At 36.8% G+C, this 25,062-nt stretch overlaps 1 protein-coding gene and 1 long non-coding RNA gene across 4 annotated transcripts in view; one reads left to right on the top strand and one right to left on the bottom strand.

Moving 5' to 3' along the window:
- LOC130456531 (uncharacterized) overlaps nt 1–12,694 on the bottom strand; it is a 31,325-nt gene extending 18,631 nt beyond the window's left edge. The window contains exons 1-2 of the long non-coding RNA XR_008915541.1: nt 12,611–12,694; nt 5,060–5,345 (exon numbers count right to left, since the gene is read on the bottom strand). This is a non-coding gene — a long non-coding RNA (uncharacterized LOC130456531). The remainder of the gene's footprint in view (nt 1–5,059; nt 5,346–12,610) is intronic.
- Nucleotides 12,695–12,908: 214 nt separating this feature from the next.
- GREB1 (growth regulating estrogen receptor binding 1) overlaps nt 12,909–25,062 on the top strand; it is a 233,818-nt gene continuing 221,664 nt past the window's right edge. Inside the window, exon 1 of one of the 3 annotated variants that reach the window (XM_007476320.3) lies at nt 12,909–13,004. The gene's annotated coding sequence lies outside the window, so the exon portion shown is untranslated. The remainder of the gene's footprint in view (nt 13,005–25,062) is intronic. The other 2 variants (XM_007476318.2, XM_016428803.2) reach the window with 2 other exon arrangements.

Raw genomic sequence — 25,062 nt, 5'->3', positions numbered from 1 at the left:
AGGAATGCAATCATTTCTAGAATTATCAGGGAAAGTTCTTTCTGAGCTAGGCTAGAGACTGGGGGAGGTTTGGAAACAAAAGGTGGTGTTATAGATTAATATCCTAATATTAATCAAATTAATCAAATGATATTGTATTAAAATCAATTTTCCTCTGTTCCTCCTTAGCCACTACTATGAACACTTCTCTAGGCCCTGGAACTATAACTAGGTTCCCTGCTCTCCTGCAGACTCTGCTAGTACTCTCCTCTGTCTTGGAATTGCAACCAGGATCCCTTCTCTGCTGTGAACAACCACAATGAATTCTCTTCTCCCTAGAACCCTGACAAGGGCTCCTGTTCCTGCAACTAACCAGGGCTTCTTCTCTCCTTTACTGCATTTTTGGCCCTAGAACTGTGACATGGAATTGCAAATGGGCAATGCATCAGGGTCCTAAACTCAGCACCAGCAAAGGGTCCCCTGAAATCTTTTTATGACCAGTCATCCAACCCACTTACCATCTGTGGGCTAAGAGCTCCCAAAGTTTCTACTGCAGTAAATGCAGCCACCCTCAAAGCACAGAAAATGCTACTCTCCCAGGGCCCACCACCACCTGAGACAGAGCTTTCCCATCAATGTCTAAAATTGTCTGGGGCAACATAATTGTTTCATCCAGCCTTTTTTTTTGTCACTCCAGAATTCTATTTGTGGCATTATTTTAGAGTTGTTCGAATGGTAATTTGGGGGGTCTTGGCTCTACTCTGCCATCTAATCTCTGCCTATCTTGGCTCCATCTATTCTTTTGTTGCTTTTTACATTATACTCTTATTAGGGGCAGCCAGGTGACTGTAGGCAAGTCATTTCATTTCTGCCTGCCTCAACTTCCTCGTCTGTAAAATGTGGAAAATAACTGCACTTACTCCCCATTATTGTTGTGAATATCAAATGATATAATAATTGTAAAGCACATGGCTGGCAATAGTAAGTACTATGTAAATGTTAATTATTATTATTATTGTTGCTAGAGAACATTTTACTTTTATATACTGATTCTTACCCATGTTTCCGAAACCCTTTTCATTTTCTTTCCCATCCTTGCATTGACGTCGACAAGGTTCAAGATTTATATTCACTTAATTTAGAGGATCTTGTTGAGTTCTTAATAGAATTTCAATACTTCATTTTCTGAAACAGTGACTGGCACAGATGTTGCAATTAATTATCTTCATGGCAAACACCATTTAGGTGTTCATTCTGAACATTGTGGAGCATTGTGATGAGAGAGAAGGAGAGGGAAAGGAAGTCTTGGAGAAAGTTTGGAGTTGGTCTTATACCAAGGCAAAATACATGACTGATCTATATGATTTGAAGACTACTAAAAGGCCCTTTCTGCCCCTAAAATATATTTTCCACAAGCTTGCCATTGCCCACTTTAAGACAGTTTCTTTAATACTCCATTGGCTCTCATTGATACAAATACTCTTTTCAAAGATGCTGATTATAACTCTTTCATACTCTGGGAATCTTATCTATGACCTCCCAGGAATCCTCCATAGGGGGTCTGCTCAATATTGCTTGGGGTCTCCCTTTAGATGTTCTGACATTGTGTGGGTACCAGTGGAGCACATGGGACATCCATCTATTATCCCTTCTCTCAAATGACAAGCTTACCTTCTTCTCTGTTTATGTTTCTCTTTGATATCTTCAATGCCACTTCTGGAATGCTGTTCTTCATTGTTAATAAGCTGCAGCCCATTCATCGTGGTTCTTGTTTTTAGTGACCTTAGCATCATCTGTAACTCGTTCTTGGAATCTTGTGGCATAAGGCTTCACGTTTTCTTATTAATCCTGGACACCAACCACTCATCCTCCCCCATATATCCCATATTTTATATGTACTTTATGAATCAGGGTTGTCCCTTTATTTTTTTTCCCTCATTGCCTACTGTATCTAGTACATAGTAAATATTTAATAAATACTTGTGGATCAATTCAGTATCATAAGATCAACAAAGTACTTTCCTCACAGAAGTTCTGTTGGGTAGGAGAGGAATTTAACATTTATTAAGCACCAACTACATGCCAGAAACTGTGCTAAATGCTTTACAAATACTATCTCACTTGGTCTTCCTAACAACCTTGGCAGGTATTATTAGCTCCATTTTACATTTGAGGAAACTGTGGCAAACTGAGTTTAAGGGCCTTGCCCTGGGCTACTCAGCTGGTGACTAAGGTCAGATCTGAACTCAGGTTTTCCCGACTCCTGGCTTTTATCTACTATATCACCTAACTGCCTCAGATAGGTATAGTGATGTCCATTTTGTAATTGAGCTAATGGGAATGAAATGTAGGATAAGTTTCAGTACAAATCAATACTCAGATACTTACTATGTGATCTTGGGTAATTCATTTAATCTCTGTTTGCTTCAGTTTCCTCAACTATAAAATAAAAATAATAATAACATGTACCTCTTGGGGGTTATCATGAGGATCCGATTTGATGACATTTGCCCATGTAAACATTTGCCAAACACTTAGCACAATGCCTGGCACAAAATAGACTCTAAAAATGCTAACTGTTATTATTAGCATGTTTTTGTCACATGGAAGAGAGAGAAAGGGAGGGGAAAAGTGTACAATGGGGAACAATGTGAGATGACAGAATACAACAGGACATCCAGAGCACAGCCTGGGTAGAATATAATGCTTGTGGGGACCGGAGAGATGTTGAAAGGAGAAAGGGGCTCAGAAAACTCTCTTTACTGATTCACAATTTTGCCTAGGATTGAGGTTAATATGATACTAAGGTTGATCACAGACTTAAAAAAAAAGAATACCACAGTGACATTGTACATCACAACTTAAAAAAAAAAGAAAGAAACTTATTCCCTTTAGTGCTGTAAGCTTTGCTTATGATGGATGGGATGGACCTTACCAGTATGTTCAAAAGGTCCTGTGACCCACAGAAGTGTTCATCAGCCACCCACACACTTTTTCTTGGTCTTCCCTCCTGGCATCATCGAAAAAGAAAACACAAAAGGATGTCTGCTGCCCTAAACACCCACTTGGGTAAATTTCCATGAAACACTATGGAAGAGAGATGTGGGAAAGATGAGCTCCTTAAGTGAGCTTCAGTGCATTTCAATGAGAAGAGAAGAATGGAAGAGAGAGTGTGGCATGGATACACACACTGTGCTTATCATTTCTGGACATGTTTTAGGCTTTGTCTGGAGAGAAGGAATAACCCAGCCATTAGGATTTGTGATAGAAGTAAGAAAAAAAAGTTTAAAATAGATTAAAAAAGAAACTTCCTCCCTTCTTTGAAAAGGTGTAGGGAGATGGGGAAGCTATGAGTATGGAATATTACATATACTACAAGACTCAGTTGAAACTTTGGTTAATTTGCTAACTACATTTTTATATTTTTTTCTTTTTTATTATTTGTTATAGGCCTTTAAAACTATTTTTCTTTGTTCTTTGTTACAGACATGGTCTTCTGGGAAAGTAAGAGTAAGGGAACTTAGAAACAAAGGGGGTATAAAAACAAAAGATAGAGCTCTAGCAAAAATTTATAGGATTTTTTGATGTAGAAAGGACTTCAGAGATGACTGAGTCCATTTTTCTCATTTTACAGTTGAAGAAAGTGAGATACAGAGAAAAAATGTGAGGTGAATCATTCTAATCAAGCATGGCAGGATATCAAGGAACCAGGCAGAGAGGGTGCCATAACTATTTTTCTTCTAGGTCCTTTGGGTGGGAAAATTAATGGATTTGTAATCAGAGATCTTAGGTTTGAATCCTATTTCTGATATTTAGTGATAGCATGACTTTGGACGCATGACACCACTCTAGGTCTCAGTTTTCTCATTTGTAAGATTAAGAGATTGAACTGTATGATTGTTAAGGTCTCTTTAACTCTAAATCTTCTGACCCTAAATGATTTAACTTACTGCCATAGGTTGGATTGGTATAAGACTAGAATCCAGGTCAGTGTTCTTTTCTTTCTACTCTATCACTTTTCTTCTTTTCTTTCTCTCTCTCTTTCTCTACCTCCTTTCTCCCTTGTACTCTCTTTTCCCTTCTCCACTACTTCTACTAGTCACATCCTAGGTGGATTTCACTTTCATTAATTAATAGTATTTACGGTGAGCTCATACTTGTGGGATGTTATGCTAACAGGAAAGAAATAATAGAAAAATCAACTAGCTATCCTGAACCATTCTTATTTTAAATATGTGGCTCTTGTCTGTCATCTGGACTAGGAGCTCCTCAGGTTAAAGACTGGATTTTCTTCTTGCCTCCTTAGTATGCTTGAACATAGGGATTAAACACAAAGCAGGTGTACCAAATTAACTTCTTAACTGAATCTTAAGAGAGTCTGGAAAATGGACCATCATCAGCTCCAAGTCTATTCCTCAACCCCATTCCCTGGTAGTGTTTTCTTTCATACTTCCTTCCCATTTTTAGGGAAGGAAAAGAATAGAACTAGTGATATCACTTTCCAAATGTAGGCAACACTACTGACTAAAATATATTTTTTTAAACTCTTACTTCCCATCTTTGAGTCAATACTGTGCATTTATTCTAAGCCAATATAGCAGTAAAGACTAGGGAAGAGGAGTTAGATGACTTGCCCAGGATCACACAACTAGAAAGTGTTTGAGACCAGATTTAAATCTAGGACCTCCCATCTCTAAGCCTGGCTCTCAATCCACTGAGGCACTTAGCTGCCCCCTAAAATCTACTTTTATATATAATTAAAAACATGAGCATCACTAAGGTAGGATTACCCTGGGGTATTCTGATTATTCAGGAACCGTAGTATCTAGACAACCAATTGGAGATCAAGAGAGGCATCTGACATCTTTCTTCTTTTTGATTCCAAAGAATCTCTAAATTCTTCTACCCAGTTTTCAGTAACATCAGAAAACTGGTTGTCCCCACATTAACCAATCTTATTCCATTCATTCATTCAACAAGAATTGAATGGGGTGTATGGATGTTCAGGGAGAACTAGCATCTTTGGAGTGAGGGTTTACCAAGTCCTTTTCAGGATGTCCACCTGGCACTCAACTCTTACCTGTGACTCCAAGAAGCTGTAGCATAATCAGCAGTTGCATTCTAGTAAATCATCTTGGCAGATGGGATAAACCAAGTTGAGAGTAACTGATGGACCACAAACCTGTCAGAAACTCAAGCGTGTGAAGACTTCCCCTGGTGGAATGAGCAGATGAGAACAATTTGTTCCAATGCCATGAAGGTGTCTAAAAGCAGATGCTGTGGAGTGAAGAAGTCAAGGTCATCTACTTCATTTCAGGTCATCACCAGTCATCCTACCTTTGTCTTGCTATTGGACTTGGAAGGCTCTGGAAGAGAGAATGAGGCTGATAACTTTGTGTAACTCTGCCTTAAATCCAATTCATAGAGAAGAATGGATGTCCATCAGTTGGGGAATGGCTGAACAAGTTATGGTATATGATTGTAATGGAATACTGTTGTGCCATAAGAAATTACAAATAAGACCATCACAAAAAATCCTGGAAAGACTTATATGAAATGATGTGAAGTGAAGTGAGCAGGAGAATATTATACACAGTAACAATAATGCTATATGATGATCAACTGTAAATAACAACTATTATCAACAATGCAAGGATTTGGGACAAATCCAAGGGACTCACGATGAAAAAGGCTATCCACCACCATAGAAGGAACTGATAAAATCCAAATGCTGATTGAAGCATACCATTCTTTACTTTTATTTCTTCCATGAATTACTCTCTAGTGTAAGCAATATGTCTTGTTTCAGAATATGATGAATATGGAAATATTTATTGCATGATCACACATATACAATCTATATCATATTTCATGTTGTCTTAGAAGGAGGGAGTAGGGGGAGGGAGGTTGAGAACAGAGATTGCAAAGTGTCAGAAAGTGATTAAAAATTATATTGATGTATATCTGGAAAAGATAATTTTAAAAATCTAATTCATGCATAAGTTAAGATATCATCCCATGATGCCATTGATCCTCTTCAAAGACAAAAAGCAAACAACTAACAACATTCATAAAGTATTCCTTATCTACCTATTCCCAGCCAGGCAATTTGGACACAAAATTATAGCAGTCCCCATCTGCAAGAGACTTACATTCTATTGGTAGAAGAACAAAATGTACACAGAAAAGGAATTACAGTATGCATGTAGAGTAATCTAAGAGAGGGAAACCAGGATAGGCCCTCTGCAGGAGATGCATTTGAGCTGAGTTTTGAAAGAAGTTATAGATTCTATGAGGTGAGGTAGAGGTGAAGAGGGAGTAAGTTTCAAACATGGAAGACAGCCAGAGAGATGGGACATGGAAGGTATATACTAGAAACAAGTAGGATAGATTGTCTGTAACATAAAGTACGCATAAGAGAATAATATGCAATAAGCCTAGAAAGTGTAGGCTGGAATCAGATAAATCAGAACTCATTATCTTTCCCCTCCAAATACTTCTTCTACCTTTTGGACTTTCCTGTTATTGATGAGGCCACCATCCTCAGTCACCCAGACTTGAAACTCCTCACTCTGATTTCCGACAATCAATCTGTTGCCAAGCCCTTTGGATTCTACCTTTGCTACATCTCTCAATTATGTCTCTGTCTTTCTTTTGACACTGTCACCAACTTGGTGCAGGCCCTCATTACCTTATACCTGAATTAATGCAATAAGCTGCTGATTATTTTTCCTGCCTTAAATATTTCCCCAGGCCAATTCATCTTCCACTTACCTATCATGGTGAACTTTCTAAAATGCGGACACAACTTTATGTGGAACTACTCTATTCAATAAACTCCAGTGACTCCTTATTACTTCCTTCCCCAGTTAATTTTACAGATGAGGAAACTGAGGCCAACAGAGTTAAGTGCTATCTGTCCTTCTATACAAAATCTCCAATAAGTGTTACCCCCTTAGCTTCATTCTCACATATTCCCAGATTACCATTACTGGACATTTCAAAATTGATATTTGGAGATGTATTGACTTCAACAAAAAATACAGGTATACTTTCTCCTCACCTCTTTCCTGTTGAATATTTCTTTCTGTACAGCTTAAACAACCCCCTTCTACATAAATCATTTTCCAATATCCCTGACTAGGAGTGCTCCAATAAATCTTGTATTTAGCTTTATACTTATTTTTATCTGCTCTTTTAAAATTTATTCCATATGTGCTTATTTATTTGTTGTCTTTCCCATTGGAATGTAAAGTCCTTGTGAGTAGGGATTATTTTATTATTTGTTTTTGTGCGTCTGACCGAGCCTGACCTATAGTAGATACATGCCTATTGATTGATTTTCTAACTTAGGCATTTTGTAATTCTCTAAAGATAGTTCTCCCATGACTCCTCCCTGTTGTAGACTATCTCTATTTTGACCCAGTTAAAGAGGACCTCTCCTCCATTGTTTTAAAAATAAGTTGCCTCAGCTTGCTTGGTTTAGATTCATATTTCTGTTCCTGATTAAATGTATAATTTATTTTTAAAAAGTTATTTTTAAAACCTTTGTCTTTTGTCTCAGTATGACTTCTAAGACAGTATAGTGTCAAGGGAGGTTAAATGATTTGCCCAGGGTCACAACAGCTAGGAAGCATCTGAAGATGGATTTGAACCCAAGTCCTCTGAATTCTAGGCGTCTCTACACACTGTAAATGCAGAATTTAAAGAAATGAAAATTTTGTACATTGTGGATGACTTTGATAATCTTGTTAAGTCTAGTATCCCCAGAATAATTCCTTTAAATGCATAAACTTACAAAGAAAATCAGTTATGTTGAAATAGTTATAAAAATATTTGAAAAAAACAAGATAACAGAATCTAGCTAAGAATCCTTGATAAAGTGCTGGTTATTATCTATAGCCTTATTATGACAGTTTATTCAAGTGTTTCTAGTTGATAAAAACTGATAGTAACTTTTATCCTATATTTTGGCTTCTTTTTCTTCTCATAGAAGTTGGTAGTTGGAAAGGACCACAGTAATCACATAATCAATTCTCTTAGGAAGGAATCTCTTGCTATGACATACCCAACAAATGATCAACCAAGCTTTTCTTGAGGATTCCCAAAAAGGGGGAACCCACCATTCCTTGAGGGAAGTCAGAGACTTCACCCAGTGACATTAGCAACACAGAATTGTAACAGCCCCATTGCAAGCAAGCTTGTAAATCACTCAGTTTAAAAACCTTAGGAAAAGCATGGAAGGAGACTTCATCCTTTGGTGGGTGATGATGTTTCATTGAAGGAATAGACTTGGTTATAAATGGGTTCAACTCCTGATTATCCACTAGGTGGCAGCAATTCAAAGCATTAGAAGGTCAACTCAAAATTATCTTTTGTGTAGTTTGAATACAGTTGAGTTTTCACTATCTGCCTGTTTTGAGTAAAATCAGATCAATCTGAGTTTATAGGGCAAATAATGATTCCATACTGAGTGAATGCCTGAGTTTGCTTTTTACTTCTTCTGTCTTAACTGTTTGCAAGAAAACTAAAACCATATGAATAAAACCTCAAATATCCTATCAGTTCAAACTTATTTGTACAAATTCTATTGGAGTTTACCAATGATGAACAAAAGTTTTCTTCACAAGTATTTTAAATTAATATAATAATTAGGAATTCATGAATGTTTAAAATATGGAGACAAACTTTTTCTATCCTCAAACTCTCTTGGAAGCATCTATGGACATACAAGTAACTGTAAATCATTTTAATCCATTTTTTGGCCAGGCACCATTTTGTTAGACTTAAGAATTGGACAATGGGGCTCTCAATCATTCAATCACTTGGTTAAACTTTTCTCTCAGAGGATTGATTGTTAAGGAGAAGGTGGTCCTGAGGTCTGAGAATTGTGTGTATGAGAAGAAATCTGTTTGTGAGGAGCAGAAAAGTATGCATGAAGAAAGGGCAGAAATGTTTGAGTCAAAGGAGATTCTCTAAGTGAAGAGAAATGTGTGTACCTGTCAGAGAAATATATAGGAAAGATACTGAGTGGGGAAATATATGTATTTGTAAATTCTTGAGAAGAGAAAAAATATGTATGATTTAATGAGACTGAAGCTGGTCACTGGGACAAGGTGGCCCAACAGTCCTTGTTTTTATGACTTCATGAGCCCCATAGAAAGTTGCCATTTTGACTGCCTGCATTTAAGATCGAACCAGTGGATTTTTAGGTATCAGGTTTGTTACCCCAATTTTTTTTTCCAGTTTAGCACTACTCTTGTACACATAAAAATGGTTCAAGTCAGTTTGATACAGTTCAAGTTGGAAAATGCCTCAAGAAATAGTGTTGCAAGGGCAGCTGGTAAGCACAGCAGATAGAGAATTGGGAGGACCTGGGTTCAAATGTGGCCTCTGACACTTCCTAGATGTGTGATCGGGTAAGACACTGAAACTCTTATTGCTTAGCCTTTGCTGTACTTGATCAGAATAACCTATCTCCTTAGTGCTAAAAAATTCTGATGTTCGACCTGGTTTGGATTTTTACCTTTGGGTTTTTGTTTCCCCCACTGATTTTCCTGCTTTTTTACAGCTTCATTTTTATATCACTATTTAGTGCTGCCACTTTCAAGTTCAAAAATGGCATAAAATAACTAGTTCAGGTTCAGCTCCTGAAGGGGAAAATACAAACAATATTTTGGATTTGGGGACTGACGTTTTACTTGGCTGGCAGCAAAAGTATAATTTATAAAACAAATCCAAAGATACTTCCATGTGAACATTCCTATTTTTTTTTGAGAATGTTAACTTTTAGTATTAAGAATTATTTTGCTAACTTTAAAGTATTTTTTTTCCAAGATGAGACCAAAGTGACTTCTTTTAATTCCCTTTTATTACCCAGTTAAGGATAAAAGTTTTGTTTTACAAAAACAGGTTATCATTCTTGATATTTTAGTGCAGGAATTCTTAACCTTTTTTGTGTCATAAATCCCTTCATACTGGTGAAGACTATGGGTTCCTTAGAATTTAAAAAAAAATCATAATTGAAGGAAATGTTAAATTTCAGAGGTTTGTGAGAATAAAGATGTGATCTCCCTCCCTCCCCCCAAGTTCACCTGAACCTCCTGAAATTTTATCTACAAACCCTTGTGTAGGCTCCAGGTTAAGAACTCCTGTTTAAGTTATCACCTAATCATTGGAGGTTTCTTAAATGTCTACAATCTTCTGCCCATGGTACCAAGTGTTGGGACTACAAGAACAACAGTGAGATGGTTCCTATCCATAAGGTCTTATCCAGGGCTCCTGACAATGTCATCAAGGGAAACAATGTAAATGAGTATATGTGTTGAATTTGATCATTTCAGTGTATTTTCCTGTTATAGTTGTTTGGTTTTGTAATAATTTAATGCATATTATTATACTGTCTCAATTAGATTCGAAATTCCTTGGGAAAAGAGATTATATTGTACAATAGCCCTCATATTGGTAGTCACATTTAGGTACTCATTAGATCTATTTATTGATTGGACACTTAGAGTTAGAGAACTTTAGAGATCATTTAGTCAGACTCTCTCATTTTATTGAGTAAGAAATTTAGCTCCATGGAGGAAAAAAGAATTTGCCCAAGATCATACAGCTACTTAATGTCAGAACTGAAGCCAATTCTTTTGATTCTAGAGTCCTTTCTATTCTACCTCTTGAGTCCTTAGCACTAGAAAGTTATTTTATTCTTTGAGTTTTGCTTTGATGATTGTTCTGGTTTGACTATTTACCTTTATTTTTTTACCATTGTTAATTCTGCTTTTTTAAAACTGGATTTCTACATTGCTATTTATCTGGAGAAAGTGGCAGTTCCAGATAAATAGCAATGTAGAATTTTCCTGTCACTTCTCCTTCAACTGAACCTATATTCATTCTCCCTTTGTGTTTTAGCTGCCTTGAAATGTCTATTTGAGAGCCATTTTTTGGTTCCCTCCCTTGTTCAAACTTTTCTCTTCCCTACCATTAGGCTAGCAGGTAATGTCTCTTGAAAAGCATTCTATTTCTTGCTTTGATTCTGGTATATCTCACTGAGAACAAATCACTCAATTGTAATCATGACTGGCTGATGTCAGTTGACTGTAGAGTATCATGTGTAGGGGTGCAGAGGGGGGAAAAATGAGAAGGAAGGGAACTACAGAGGATTTACAAAAGTGTATGTGGAGGAGAGGTAGAAGGTGAAGAAGGAAAGAGAAGGGCTCTGTAGGCTGAGAAGGGGAGAACAAGATAGAGAAACAGAGCTGGAGATTGGGGTTGGTGGACAGTCAGATTAATACTGTTTAGCTGAAAAGGAGGAAGAGGGGAGGGGAGAAGATAGAGAAGCACCTCTGCTAAAAAAACAGGTACCCTGTTGCTAATTGTGGAAGGCTTCCCCAGGCCCTAGTCTCTCCTCAGAGAGTAAGGCATTTTCCCCGAGGGCCTAGGGGAATGTGGGGTGGGGAGAAGCTTGGGGGCTGTTGAATAGAGAGAACTCTGAACAGAAATACAAGGGACTTGGGTTTTAGCCCTGGCTCTGTCGCTAATTTGTGTGAGTGTGAACAAGTCATTTATTGTCTCTGTACCCCTGTCCTTCTGAAACTGGAGGGCTGGTCTAGATGATTTCTAAGACCTCTTCTAATAGCTCTGACACTATATGTTCCCTCTGTGCCCTCAAGTGGAACTCTACAAGAGACTAAAAAACTTATGATTTCTTTTTTCTAGAATGAGATGAAAGAGATAGGGTGCTGGAGAAAGGTAGCCCCAAAACGAGGTATGGTGTTGTTGGCCTGAATCTAAGGATGGAAGGTAAGCAGGTGGGGTCTGCTTGGTAGTAGAGGACAGAGGAAGGTGGAAAGGAGAAATATCATCACCACCAGATCATACCCAACTTGACAAATAGACAGACTTTTATTGTGAAGTTGAAAAAATGTGGTAATAGGGTTTCATTGGGAGGCTCAAATAACCATCCTGGGCAAGAAGTGGGCAGACAGCTCCAGCTGTGTATGTGGATCCTAGTTTTACAGATCCCCAAACTAGTTTCCTCTTCCCATCTCTTTGAAGGAGAGTGTTACAAAAATTTCCTAGGAACCAACAGTGTTAGTCATATGCATTTCCCATTAACTGTTGCATGGGCAGGAGGGGGAAAAAAAGGCCAGAAATGAGTGGTCTTTTGTCAAATCATTGGATTTAGAGACCATTTGATCCAGCCACAAACCCTCTCATTTTACAAAAAACAAACAACAAACAAACAAACAAACAAAACAGTATCAGAATAGTTAAGTGACTTGCTCAAGATCACACAGGCAGTTAGCTGGGATTTGAACCTACTTCATCTGATTTCAAATCCAGTCCTCTTTCCGTTCACCATCCCACCTCCTTTGATTCCCCAAACCCTCATACTTTGGGAGGTACTGCCTTGCATATCCTTCATCCCTGATTCTAAGCACACCGAACCAGATTTCTGGGGTTCTTCATTCTTCCTTCACCCTAACTAGTTCCAGTATGTCTTCTACAAAAGGTGCCCCCAAGATGTTAGCCCCACCACAATATCTACCCATTCGGTACCTGGGCTTGGCCTACTTCATCCCCAATGGACCAAGTTTGGAGATGTGGGCTAAAACATTTCGATGCGTACCTTACTTTTCTGTCGTCTCCCCACCTTTTTTTCCTTCATCACCTACCTCCTCCCTTGCACTCCCCAAACCCCTTTTCACGGTCAAGCCCCGGTTTGAACCTGATGATTTGCCCATCTCTCAGGGACCTCCTTCCTCCCTGCTCAGCAATGATTAAGACCCGGAGAAGTGGACTCTTGCAGGGCGGGAGGATGTAAGGGGTACCACTCCTCCAACTTGCCTTTAGGAACTCCGGGCTTTCGAGGATTCCCCACCCCCCCACCCCCTTCAACTCAAGCTCTAACCCGAAGAATTATTGGTTTAACCCACAGCCGGGAGATTATTCTTGAAAACCCGACTGCAGGTCAAGCCCTGAGAGGTGGTAACCCCAGGGAGAGGACAAAGAGGGTCTTTGAGGTAAGATTTTTTCCCCCTTCTAGCCAACTTGTCTACAGCATGAGGTCCTTCTTCAAGACTAAGAGCAGTGTTGTCAGTAAATGGGGATCCTTATGTCAGCATCTCCCAGACTGTGTGGGGATGCAGCTAGGGCTACTTAGAAGGCTGGGGAGCTGGGAGGGAAGCAACCAAAGAGTGGAGCACATTTATGCTTGAAAAGTAAGGACTGAATGAGAACAGAGCCCCAGCTTCAAAGTGGGCATAAAAGGGGATAGGAGAGCTTGGGTGGTTGAAGATGCTAGAGAGCCTGGGAACGGATGGATCTGGACCAGGACCTAAGTGAAGGCGTGCTACAGAGCAGTAACGATGATACTATAGTCTCCCATCAAGTTTATTCTAGGACTCCCGGCTGTCTAAAATGTTCTTCCGAGTAGTCTCTCTGCAGCTCTGGAATCCCAAGACTTCAGTCCGGAAATAAACTGGCCTTTGGGGGAATAATTTTCTCTTCTCTCCACCCCAGCTTTGAAATGGAGAGGTGGCAAGTGATTTTTTTTCTTACGAGGGGGAGGAGGAATTAGGGAGAATCCTTTACATTTCCATGTTAAATTCCATGTGCATACATATTGTTGATTTAAGATACTGCCGCCCCCATTGGCCTTGTCTTGCCTTTTCTTTTCAAAACGAATGCTTAGTAGAGCAGGCAGGAAGAAGGCTTATGGTCCCCCAGAGTTGGGAATTAGGACACCGGGGAAAATGGGCTGCCTAAAATTAATTGAATCTTGACTTGATTTTTATGGTTTGTGGCTTCAGGAGTGAGTTGCAGGGTGGTATTTTCAGTAGTGGAAAGTGACCAGGGAGCTAACTGAAGGACAAAAGTTCCATGAGAGAAGCTTCCCATTAAAAGTTTTAGAGGAAACCTTGCAAAGCCCTGGGGGTGAGATTGGACTGAGTGGGGGGCGGTGCAATTGTGCAGGTTAGTGAGTTTAGGCTGGGAGAACCATTCTTTCCCTGAGCTGTGGAAGGATGTTGGGCCATTTTGCTGTCAAACCCTTTTATTGGGTTAACCGGACCCTAAGCAAAGAGGAACTACTTAATTTGTACAATGAAGCCTTTCTTTAATCATTTTTTATTGTGCAGGTAATTGTAATTTCAGAGCTGGAAGGTTTTTATTGACCCTTTAAAACAATAAATGTGTGAATTTAACTTGAGAACTCCTCCCCCCAAAACTTTCTTTTATTCTCAAAACTTTAATTTTCTGATTCTATAAGTATGTTTTAGAAATTGATGTCAGGGCAGTTCTGAGGTTTTGCTTATTATTTTATAAATTAACATGTTAATGATGACCCTATCTAGAAAAATAATCAGGAGACTTTCACAGCTGTTGTTTCTTTAATAAATTGCAAAAAAAAAATTCAGTCTCAGATATGTTTAGTCCCTGTTAAATTTACAAATTTTAAAGATTGTTTATGTTTAGCAAGGGGGGATGGGGAGGAGGGAAGAGTGAGAGAAAGTTAATTTCTGAAAATAATTTCTGAAGTAATGAAAGTTAAGCAATATATAATGTTCATATAATTGACCTCTCAAATCAGAATATGATTGCATTGAAATCTGCAGAGAAGTCTTCTGAGAACAGAATTCTAAATTGATGATGGTCAATTTCATAAGCTCATAAACAATAAGATGAATTCTTTTAAAGTATATTTTAATTATTTAAAGTTTTATTGATGATTTGTTTATTACACTTCTGACATACACCTCCCATTTTTCCATACAACTTTCCCTTATAACAAAGAAAAACATGTAAGCAAACCCCACAAGGTGTCTTCTGACTACATGTTCAACATTCAGTACCCAAAGGCCCTAAGTGTTTCATTATCTGTTTACTGGTATCAGGATTTAGTCCTTGCAATTAATTTGAGTTCACTTAGAGAGGAAGTTTTTAAAAATTAAAAAAAAAAACCTGATTAGTCAAAGATTCAGAACTCATTCCTTCTTACCTTTCAGAGCCTTATCTGAGGAAAAGGCATTTATGATTTACATTACAATTTTTAAAAATTTTATCAGTGTACCTTAATAAAAGTAGTTCTTAAAGACTGCAGTGGAATGTTCTTTTATACAAGCTACTTTTAAATGACAGATAAGTTATACCTACTTTTGAAGTAGCTGTTTTTTCTTAACATTGAAATACTGCTTTCTGCACAATTTTGAATGGAGGATTCACTAAATGCACACTTTGTGAGAGCTTATTATATGCACAGCACTTTGAGGCAAGATTTTAATTTTTCATAGTGTGGCAGAAGGAGGAGCCTTCATTGTAACCTTTTTACTTTTTTCTTGAATTGATCAGACTTTCTAGAATACCAGTTTGGGTTCCCTGAGTTTAAAGAGAGACTTCAGTGACACTAAGTTATTTCATAAAATTAGAAAATTTGAGCACAGTGGATTTTAGAAACTCTTTAGTCTAACTCTCAGTATACAGAGGTGGAACATTCTCATAGAGAAGTAAACTTATTCAAGGTCATAAATAAGATATTAGAGCCTGTGTCTGGGTCACTTCACTTCCAGCATAATGTTGTTCTACTCACTATATTTGATGTTTTTGAATTTCAGTTTCCTCATCTGTAAAATTACAGTGTTTGGATCATTGGCTTTTTAAAGTCATTGTTAGATGTCACAATTTATCTGATCATTTGAAGGTTATTGAATCAGGACAATTGTGAAACAAAAAGAACTAAGTGGCTATAAGTTGGCTATATAGTTGGAAAGAGCATAAATTGAATACTAGGAAGGTTTGGGTCTTTTTTTTTTTTTTGATGTGGGTTCATTTTCCCCAGAGAGACTAAAGTTGTATAGTTTTCTTTATGGAAGCCCTTAAGAATCGGACACAAAATGCCTATCAAATGGGCAAAATATCTCCATGGTAAGATGAAAGTCGCCTACTTTGGAGAAGGGATATGGGTTATAGAGAATCCTACACTAATAAATCTTTAAAACTGGAAGGGATGTTAAAGATCATTTTAATATAATGTCCTTATGTAAGGACAGAGAGGTCTTGACATCCTTTAATAATCCCCTAAATCCTCATTCAAAATCTGATTTTGGTGTGACTTCTTGTTTCTACCCTCCCCTCTTTTATCTTCCATCTTGTTTCCCATTTTTTCTTTTCTCCCCTTTCTTGGCTCTCCCCTCTGTCCTCTCTTCCCTCTCTCCCTTTCTCTCCTTTCCTCTCTGCTCTTTCTTCCTTTTCCCTTCTTCCTGTCTTCTCTCTTCTATGTCCCTCAGTTCCTCTCTCAATATGGGTAAAGGTATCGATAGATATCTCATTTCATTAGTGTGTGGAAACTCAGATCTGAAGTGATACAGCTCTTAAATCTTTGTAATTCAAGCACAAGGTACCAATTCACTGTGTCCATGGAAAAAAGGGATATATAAACACATCCCTGTGTAAATCTGTAGGTGACACTTTGTCTTTACAAGAAAGAATTGCCCCAATACAAAAGGCAACTAAACACGAACATGCATTTTCCCCCCCTCAGTGAAAGGTGTCAGGAAAGATAGATGAGCTCTATGTGAGAGAGGAGATTTCATGGAGCTGGCTTAAGCACCCTGAAAAAAGGGGAAGGTTTTGCTGCAGTGAGTGCCCTGTTCCTGTGTTGAAGGGGCTGACATTTCTAGCAGTAAGAGAATGACAGTTTACATTATTAAAGGCACAAAGGAACATTTCTGACCCCTAAAAGTCACCTCTTCTAGTTCTTTAGAGACTGAAATAATAATTGTAGGAGCTTTTCCCCTTTATTTTAAGGCTTTAATCCTTGTTCAAATGCAGATCCCTTTGGAGGAGACTGTCTGTCATTTGTTCCTTAGTATAAATTAGCATTCCATTTGGGCAAGTGTTTATACACCGAGGGGGTAAATTTTGAGCTGAGGAAGGGAAAGGAGCATAACTTTAGGGCTGGCAAGGAAGAAGGGCATAGCATTTTGAAATGGACACTGGAAGAAGACATTTCCATGCCAATTTCTTGTATTTTTTTTCTATGTTAGCTAGAAATAAAGGGCCAATTGTATAGATACTGTCCTATTACAAATAATAACAATTGAGTAAAAAGTCTGAATGATTAACAGTTTGTAAGCTGGAGAAGAAGATCCATTTATAATGAGTGGTGTTTCATGAATTAAATCCTTTGGAGTTCACTGTTGTGAAATTATATCAGCATATTATAAAATATTCTCTAAATTTTTTATGTTTGAACATACTTTGTTTCCATATCTCACTCATAAGCTTTCAGTTCTGTACTTAGTAACTCACTGTACTTTATAGATTTGTACTTTATTCAGAATAGACTCTGAACACAGTAGTTACTTAAATGTTTATTGAATTGAAGACATGGCTATATAATAATAATATAATATATAAGGACTGATTGCCTCTTTAGTCAGTAATTTGTTTCATAAAATTTAGCATTTGAAGTACTTAAAGATCTAGTTGTACTCCATCATTTTCTTCAGCTGAGGGACTCAAAGCCCAAAGAGAGACTGACAAATGAATTGCAGCATTTTCAAATCTAATTCTGACCATTGTTGTCACAAATATCATTCAGTGGTAGGAGCATGGATTTCTAGAACTTAAATTGTATATTTTATATTTGTAAAGACAGTCAATCTGAGGCTGGTTCTTATAATGCTTGATATTTTTAAAGATGCTGAATAATGATCCATTAAAAGTACATTTTCTTTACATTTTTCAAGTAATAAATATTCTAGATTTCTGACTAATTCATGGTCATTATCATTGGAAAATTCTGAATGGAAAAAACTCCACAACTAAGAGTTACAGCAGTTAAATTCTGGTCAAACTAATTCCAGATGTTCATGACATGGCTGGTTAAAAATTTGATGAGGAAGAAATTTCAGTGGCCAACTAATGTGTCCACCTCATCAGAAGTTTATATAAAGGGAACACTCCATAGTGTAGTGTGTAAAGTGGCTGGTTTGACAGACAAAAGATTCTTGTTAACATTGACACTGTGGAGTGAGTTCAAGGACAAGGAACTGCACTTGGTAAAGCAAGTGTCCAGTGGAAAAAGAATGAACTGGAAACCTCCATTCCCTAAAGTGATTTCCCAATGAACTTTTTTTTTTTAAGACTTCTCCATTGAGGGGAAACTCAACCATGAGAAAATAAAAGAAGATCCACAAAGAACTGGCTACCTTCAAAAGGGAAAAAAAAGAACTCTTCGTTTCTCTTCCTAAGTTCATACTTATAAAAACCTTCCTATATTTCTCTGAATTTATTTGCAGATTCTCACAGTATTCTATTACATGCTTATAACACAATTTTTATTTAGCCATTCACCAATCAATGACCCCTCCCCCCCCATTTTGTTTCATTTTTTTGTACCATAAAAAATTCTGCTCCAAATATTTTGGATTGTCTGGTTTCTTTCATTGTGTTTTTAGCCTTCTTGGAAGCATAAAGGCATTATTTTTCCATAAATTCTTGAAGAGATTCCTGAAGCATGAAACTGTACAAATGAACTCATGAGCTGATATGCTAAGGTTAAAATATTCAGTTAAGCCTATATCCTTTACTTTATGGAACTTAGTGGGAAGTTCTTTAGTGGAAATAATTTAGTATTTGTAATCTAAAGACTTTGGTTTTACTATTTACTGATTATATAGGGCTTCTTAATTTTTTATGTGTTATGGAATCCTTTGGCAGTCTGCCAAGTCTATTAGACCTTTTCTCAGAAGAATGTATTTAAATGCACAAAGTAAAATACATAGTACTAAAAAGGAAGCCTATTATATTTTAATAAATACATATTTTTCCCTATCCAGTTTCACAAACCTCCCTGAAATAACCCCTTGACCTAAGGCATCAGAAAATCATTCAGAAAAATCATTAACTACTTAACAAAGAGTAAAAAAAAAAGAATATTTAAAATAAATTATTTTAAAATAAAAAAATATTGACAAATTGTTTTCAAACCCTGCTAATTGAGTGAGCAAATTGAATTCTTAGAGATGAAAACTAGGTATTTAGTTTATATGAGGGCAAAGGACTGATGTCAGTTTATCCTGCCATCTTTCTATTCATTCATTTCATAGACCTTTTTAACTTAATATACTTTTTTTGAATGACAAAAATCTATTTTCTCTCCCTTACTCCCATGAAAAATAAAAATAAAACCCTTATTACATGTGTATTCAAGCAATGTAAATTCTCAGATTAGCATGGGTTGATAAATTTAGATCAGGACCTTGGGCAAATCACTCTGCTTTCTGGACCTAAGTTTCCCCTGCTATAAAATTAGAGGGTTGAACTATACTAGCTCTATCTCATAGGTCCCTTTCTCTTCTCCTAAGAGGAGGCCATTAAGTCAAACTGCCTCATTTTATGATGAGGAAAATGAGCTTCAGAGTACAGTCTTTACTAGTGTGTTCAGAGCTAATAAGACATCCAGTCTTTACTTGGATGTGTTTGGAGGCAACAAATCTCACATAATTTCATTTCTAAATACTTCTAAATACTAGAAAGATCTTCCTTGTATCTAGCTCAAATCTGATATCTCTAACTTCCACTTATTGTTTGCTGTCTGGAGCCACACAGATATTACAATCCTTCAAATATTGAAAACCATCTCATAAGTTTCCCATTATGTCTTTTCTTTTTCATGCTAAATACTCTGGGATCCTTTGGCCATATTCCATATGATTGGTTTTTGAGAGCTTCATTGCTATCCTCTGCTTATTGTGCTTAAGCCTTTCAATACTCTTCCAAGAATGTGAACATTTTGTGGGGTCTAGAACTGAACACAAATACAGATGGGCTGTGGTCCTTACAGAGGACAGAGGTATGGTCACCTTGTTGCATTAGCTTTTGCAACAACCACTCCTGGCATCCCTTTATTCTAATCTTTATAATGAAGGAAGAGGAAGATTATTTTTGCCAAAAAATTAAAAAATGCCAAGTAGGGTACCAAAGAGTCAGATATGACTGAAATGACTGAACATTAGCAAAGCTTTAGTTTTATCAGCTGTAAAATTAAGATAATGGTATCTACCTCCCAGGGTTATTGTAAGGATCAAAGAGATAATACTTGTGAAGTGCTTAGTACAGTGCCTGGCACATAGTAAGTGCTACATAAATACTAGCTATTATTTTTATTGTTCTTTTTTCTTTTCACTTTCAACTGGTCATTTTGTCTAAACTTATGGTTTGTCCAATTTATAAGTACTTGGTACTTCACTTTTATTTGCACAACTAGTGTCCACATGTCTTATGTTATGCCATTGGAAACAGTCAGATTAACATATATCCCATAGAATACTTTTAAGTCTTCTTTTTGTTTTGCCTGTCTTATCTCCTCTTCTATGGGTAGCTTTATTTTTCTGGGAGAGACTTAGAGGAGAAGCATGCACTAACACTGAGGCAAACCAAATTGAAGAAGGTAATGCTAATGTCAGTATGTTCAAAATAACAGTGACATACTAAGTAGGAGGTTTGGAAAGATACCACTAATATTTTGTTTTTCTGTCATCGTGGCTGAAAAACCTTATCAGATCATAGTTCCAGGGATTCCAGAGGTAGGCTAATTCATCACCTCTACCTCATTTTACAGATAAGGAAATTGAGGACAACAGAACATAAGTGATTTATTCAATGCCATACATCAAGTTATAAATAGAGGTGGCATATGAACCCTAATCTTCTGACTCTTTCCACTGTGCCACACTGAATCGAATAGTACTTAAAATTTTTAGAAGTGTTTTGGTTTATCAGAACTCAGCATTTTAAAGACACTTGATATTTGTATTAACCAAATTGCTTAAATTAATATGGATATAGTAGGATTGACATTGATAGGACAGGGGAAGTGAAAAATGGAAATTGTTATTTCTCAAGTATTTTGTCTAAAATGTACAAATAGACAAAAAGTATCCCCTTAATGTCCCCCAAAACCATGATGTTAATTGATATCTAAAGGAAAAATGTAGAAGGAAATAATTTAATAACTATGTTGCTTTCTCGGTATTACTTCAGAATGAGTTCATTTGTGATGTATTATTGTATATTCCACCCCCCCCCCAATTTAAGACATTTTTTATTTCACTTGGAAAATTAATTAAATGGTTGCTTTAAAATGAAATTAAACATAGGCATAATGAATTCAGTGATGGGGTTGCTGGATAATAAGAACTTGAGATTATAGACTATTGGAAGTAGAAAGGACTCTTAGAGATCATCAGTTTTTATAATTTCATTTTATAATTGCTCAGAAATGGAGAAGAGACTTATTTTAGTTTGCATATATCATAAGCAGCATCTTTAATAATCTGGTAGAAACAATAATTCTCTTTCTTAAGGTACTATATACCACACAAAGGGAGATAAAGCTTATTTGCCTTTCTCATCTTTCCGATATCTGTCCCAACCCCCAAAAAGTATCATATTGTCCACATCTCATTTTTGAGACTCCTTAGGCTATATTCATAAGTTCCATTTATAAATGAGAACCTATGATTTCTTTCAGAGATAGTTTTTAAGAACATCTGCTTCCAGATGCATAACACCAGACTTGAATTAAGAAGAGAGAAATGAAGTCAGCAGCTTATTCAGCATTCCCTTGTCTTTCTGCTCTAAGGGTATGATACAGTTCTGTATAATATCAAAGAATAATAAATCGGAGAAGCAAAAAACACCAGAGGTGAAAGGTACCTTAGAGATCACTCTTCATGAACATTTTTCTAAAATTAGGGTTGGCTATGTATAAATACCCTTAGACCCAGCAATACTATTGCTCAGTCTGTTTCCCAGGGAGATCAGGGAAAAAAGAAAAGAACCTATATATTCCAAACTATTTATAGCATCCCTGTGGTGGCAAAGAACTGGAAATTGAGGGAATATCCATCAATTGGGGAATGGCTGACCATACTGTAGAAATACTGCCTTCCATAAGAAATGCAAGTTAATTTTTTTGTGTATTTATTTAATTAATTAATTTAGAATATTTTTCCATGGTTACATGATTCATGTTCTTTTCCTCCCCTCTTCCCATCCCCCTCCCATAGCCAGTGAGCAATTCCACTGGGTTTTACAAGTGTCATTGATCAAGACCTATTTCCATATTATTAATATTTGCACTAGGATGATCATTTAGAGTCAACATCCCTAATCATATCCCCATCAAACCATGTGATCAAGAAGTTGTTTTTCTTCTGCATTTCTACTCCCATAGTTCTTCCTCTGAATGTGGATAGTGTTCTTTCTCATAAGTCCCTCTGAATTGTCCTGGATCATTGCATTGCTGCTAGTAGAGAAATCCATTACATTTGATTGTTAGGCAAGTTAATTTTTAAAAAACTTGGAAAGACCTACATGCTATTAAGAAGAGTGAAATGAGTAGATCCAAGAGAACATAATATCCACCACAGAATTAATATTTGAAAAGTAACTTGTGAATGTCCACTTCCAGAGAGAGAATGAACTAATAAAAGAAGCACAAAACACATAATTTATATCTACATCTATATCTATATCTTTTTATCAGGTAATAACATCTATGCTGCGGGGAGGTAGGGAGGAGTTGGGATACCTGGGAATAAATTCTATTAATAAAAAATAAAGTAAAATAAAATTAGGGACTTCCAGGGGAAAATTAGGCATTTAGAATTGGTGGTGGTTGTAGCAGGTGATTGATTTCATCATGTCAGCAATCACTTAAGAACTTATGTTCAAGGCACAGTAAGGAACAGAGATACAAGTAAAAGCAGATAGACATTCCATGCTCTCAATGGGCTTACATTAAAATGGAGGAAGACCACATAAAAGAAAACTAAAAGGGGTTGGGGAAGGGGTGATGGTATCTTGATTGACAATCAGATAGAGAAAATCCAGAGTGCAGTCTAGGGAGTAATGGAAGATATGGCTGGTCTGGGCATCCTTCTTAAATGGAAGTCCTGGCCATTGTTTCAAGAACAGCTCCAATGTGTGAATTCCAGGAGCTTTCAGGAGGAAGAAATTTCTGGGGTTATGGCAGAGAAAACTTGAAGTGTAGCCTATGAGATTTATAACCATGTAATTTAAGATTAATTCTTGTCCGTCTTTCAAGACCTCGTTCCAATGCCAACTACTTGTTAAAGCTTTTCTAGATGGATCTTAGACATGATTTTATAGAAGAGAGTCTTGAGATAGAAGATGTAGGTCTTTAGACCTCAGGCCACGCTGGGTCACCTTAAAGTCACATTGTACAGATGACAGTTTGCTCTTCCAAAAATGTCGTATGTCGTGGGATTAGATAATCATCATGATCTCCTTCCATTTCTAACATTCTGGGTCTAAAATTTTAAAATCTTAACAAATTAGTTAATAGAGATTTAGGTACCACTCAGAGAATCTCCATTTGTAATTGGTGTTACTGTGGGTTAAAGATAAATATTACTTTCCTTTTTGGAGGGAAGAGGGGTGAAGATTAGAAGACAAAAAGGAAAGTAAAACTTTCCCCCCTTGAATCTGGCCTCAGACATTAAGGAGCTGTGTATCTTTAGGAAGATTGCTTAGCCTTTACATTAGTTGCTGGTTCAGTTAGGTAGTACAGTAGATAGAATGCCAGACCTGGAGTTAGAAAGATTCATCTTCTTGAATTCAAATCTGGCCCCAGACACTTATTAGCTCTGTGGCTCTGGGCAAGGCATTTAACTCTATTTGCTTCAGTTTCCTCATCTGTCAAATGAGGGAAATGGCAAACCACTCCAATATCTTTGCCAAGAAACCCCAAAATGAGGTCACAAAGAATCAGACAAGACTGAAACAACTGAACCAATAGCAAAACCTTAGTTTTCTCAACTGTAAAATAGTACCTACTGCTTAGGATCAAATGAAGTAATATTTCTAAAGTGTTTAGTGCAGTGCTTGCCACATAGTAGGGGCTATATAAATATTACTGTTTGCTATTACTGTTATTATTATTATTTTCATTGTTATTGGTCATTTTTCTGTTTTCTTATGGTTTGTCTAATTTATAAGTACTTGATTCTTCACTCATATCTGCATAACTAGTGTACACATATATTATATAAATATAAATGGTCAGGTTAACAGATATCCCATAGAAAACTTTTAAGCCTTCCTTTTGTCTATCCTTTGCCTTTGCCATTGAGCCTCCCTTCCTTCCCCTTACGTTCTGCAGTGATTAAAATTCTCTGGAAAGTGTATGTTAACTTATAATTATTTATTAGTAAAGGTGAGAGAAAGCTCAGAATCACATAATCTCCTGATATCCTTAATTCTTAGCCACTTTCCATGTGTGCTGCATCAGCTTCTCATGAGGAAGTGATAGCTGCCTAGCATTAAACACTCTAGAGAAAGGAGAAAGAGAGTGACTAGTGTCAGTGAAAGAGAGAGAACTTCCTCTGTCCCTTCTCTTATAAAGTCAGTTTTTACCTCTTCTCCTGGAACTATCTGGTTGGACAGACTTAACTTCTGTCCCTGTCTGAGTCCTATCTTTTTGCCATGCTACCCATTAAGTGGGGACTTCTGCTAGTCCCCTTCCATATACCAGGATGCCAGCACCATGGTAGTCAAAAGGTGGGGTTGATACTGACCAGAAATAGTTCAAAAGAATAATTAAAATCTTACAATTCCCCCTTTGATTCTTCATTAAATTAACATGCCAGTATCCCTAGTGAATCATCTAATATATACTATCTATACATTTCAGGATTGTCTCACCAGGGTGCACAATGGCACAAAGATATTATATATTTCTTGAAGGTTCTAACTACAATTTGTGTGTTTCTTAACATATTAATGAATGATTGATAGGTGCATTGACAAGGAGCCATTAGGGGTCATTCTCCTTTTTGGCACAAGGATTTAAAATTTAAAAAAAATTTTTTTAATTTAAAATTTTTTAATTAAAAAAATTTTTTTAAGAATTTAAAAATTTAAATTTAAAAAAATTTTTAAATAAAAAATAGATTATTTAGAATATTTTTCCCTGGTTACAGGACTTATGTTCCTTCCCTCTCCTCCCTCCATCCCCCTCCCATATCTGGCCACTGGGTTTAACATGAGGCA

The sequence above is a fragment of the Monodelphis domestica genome, chromosome 1, assembly GCF_027887165.1.
Source record: "Monodelphis domestica isolate mMonDom1 chromosome 1, mMonDom1.pri, whole genome shotgun sequence".
NCBI lineage: Eukaryota > Metazoa > Chordata > Mammalia > Didelphimorphia > Didelphidae > Monodelphis > Monodelphis domestica.
This window is presented reverse-complemented; position numbering and strand designations above follow the sequence as displayed.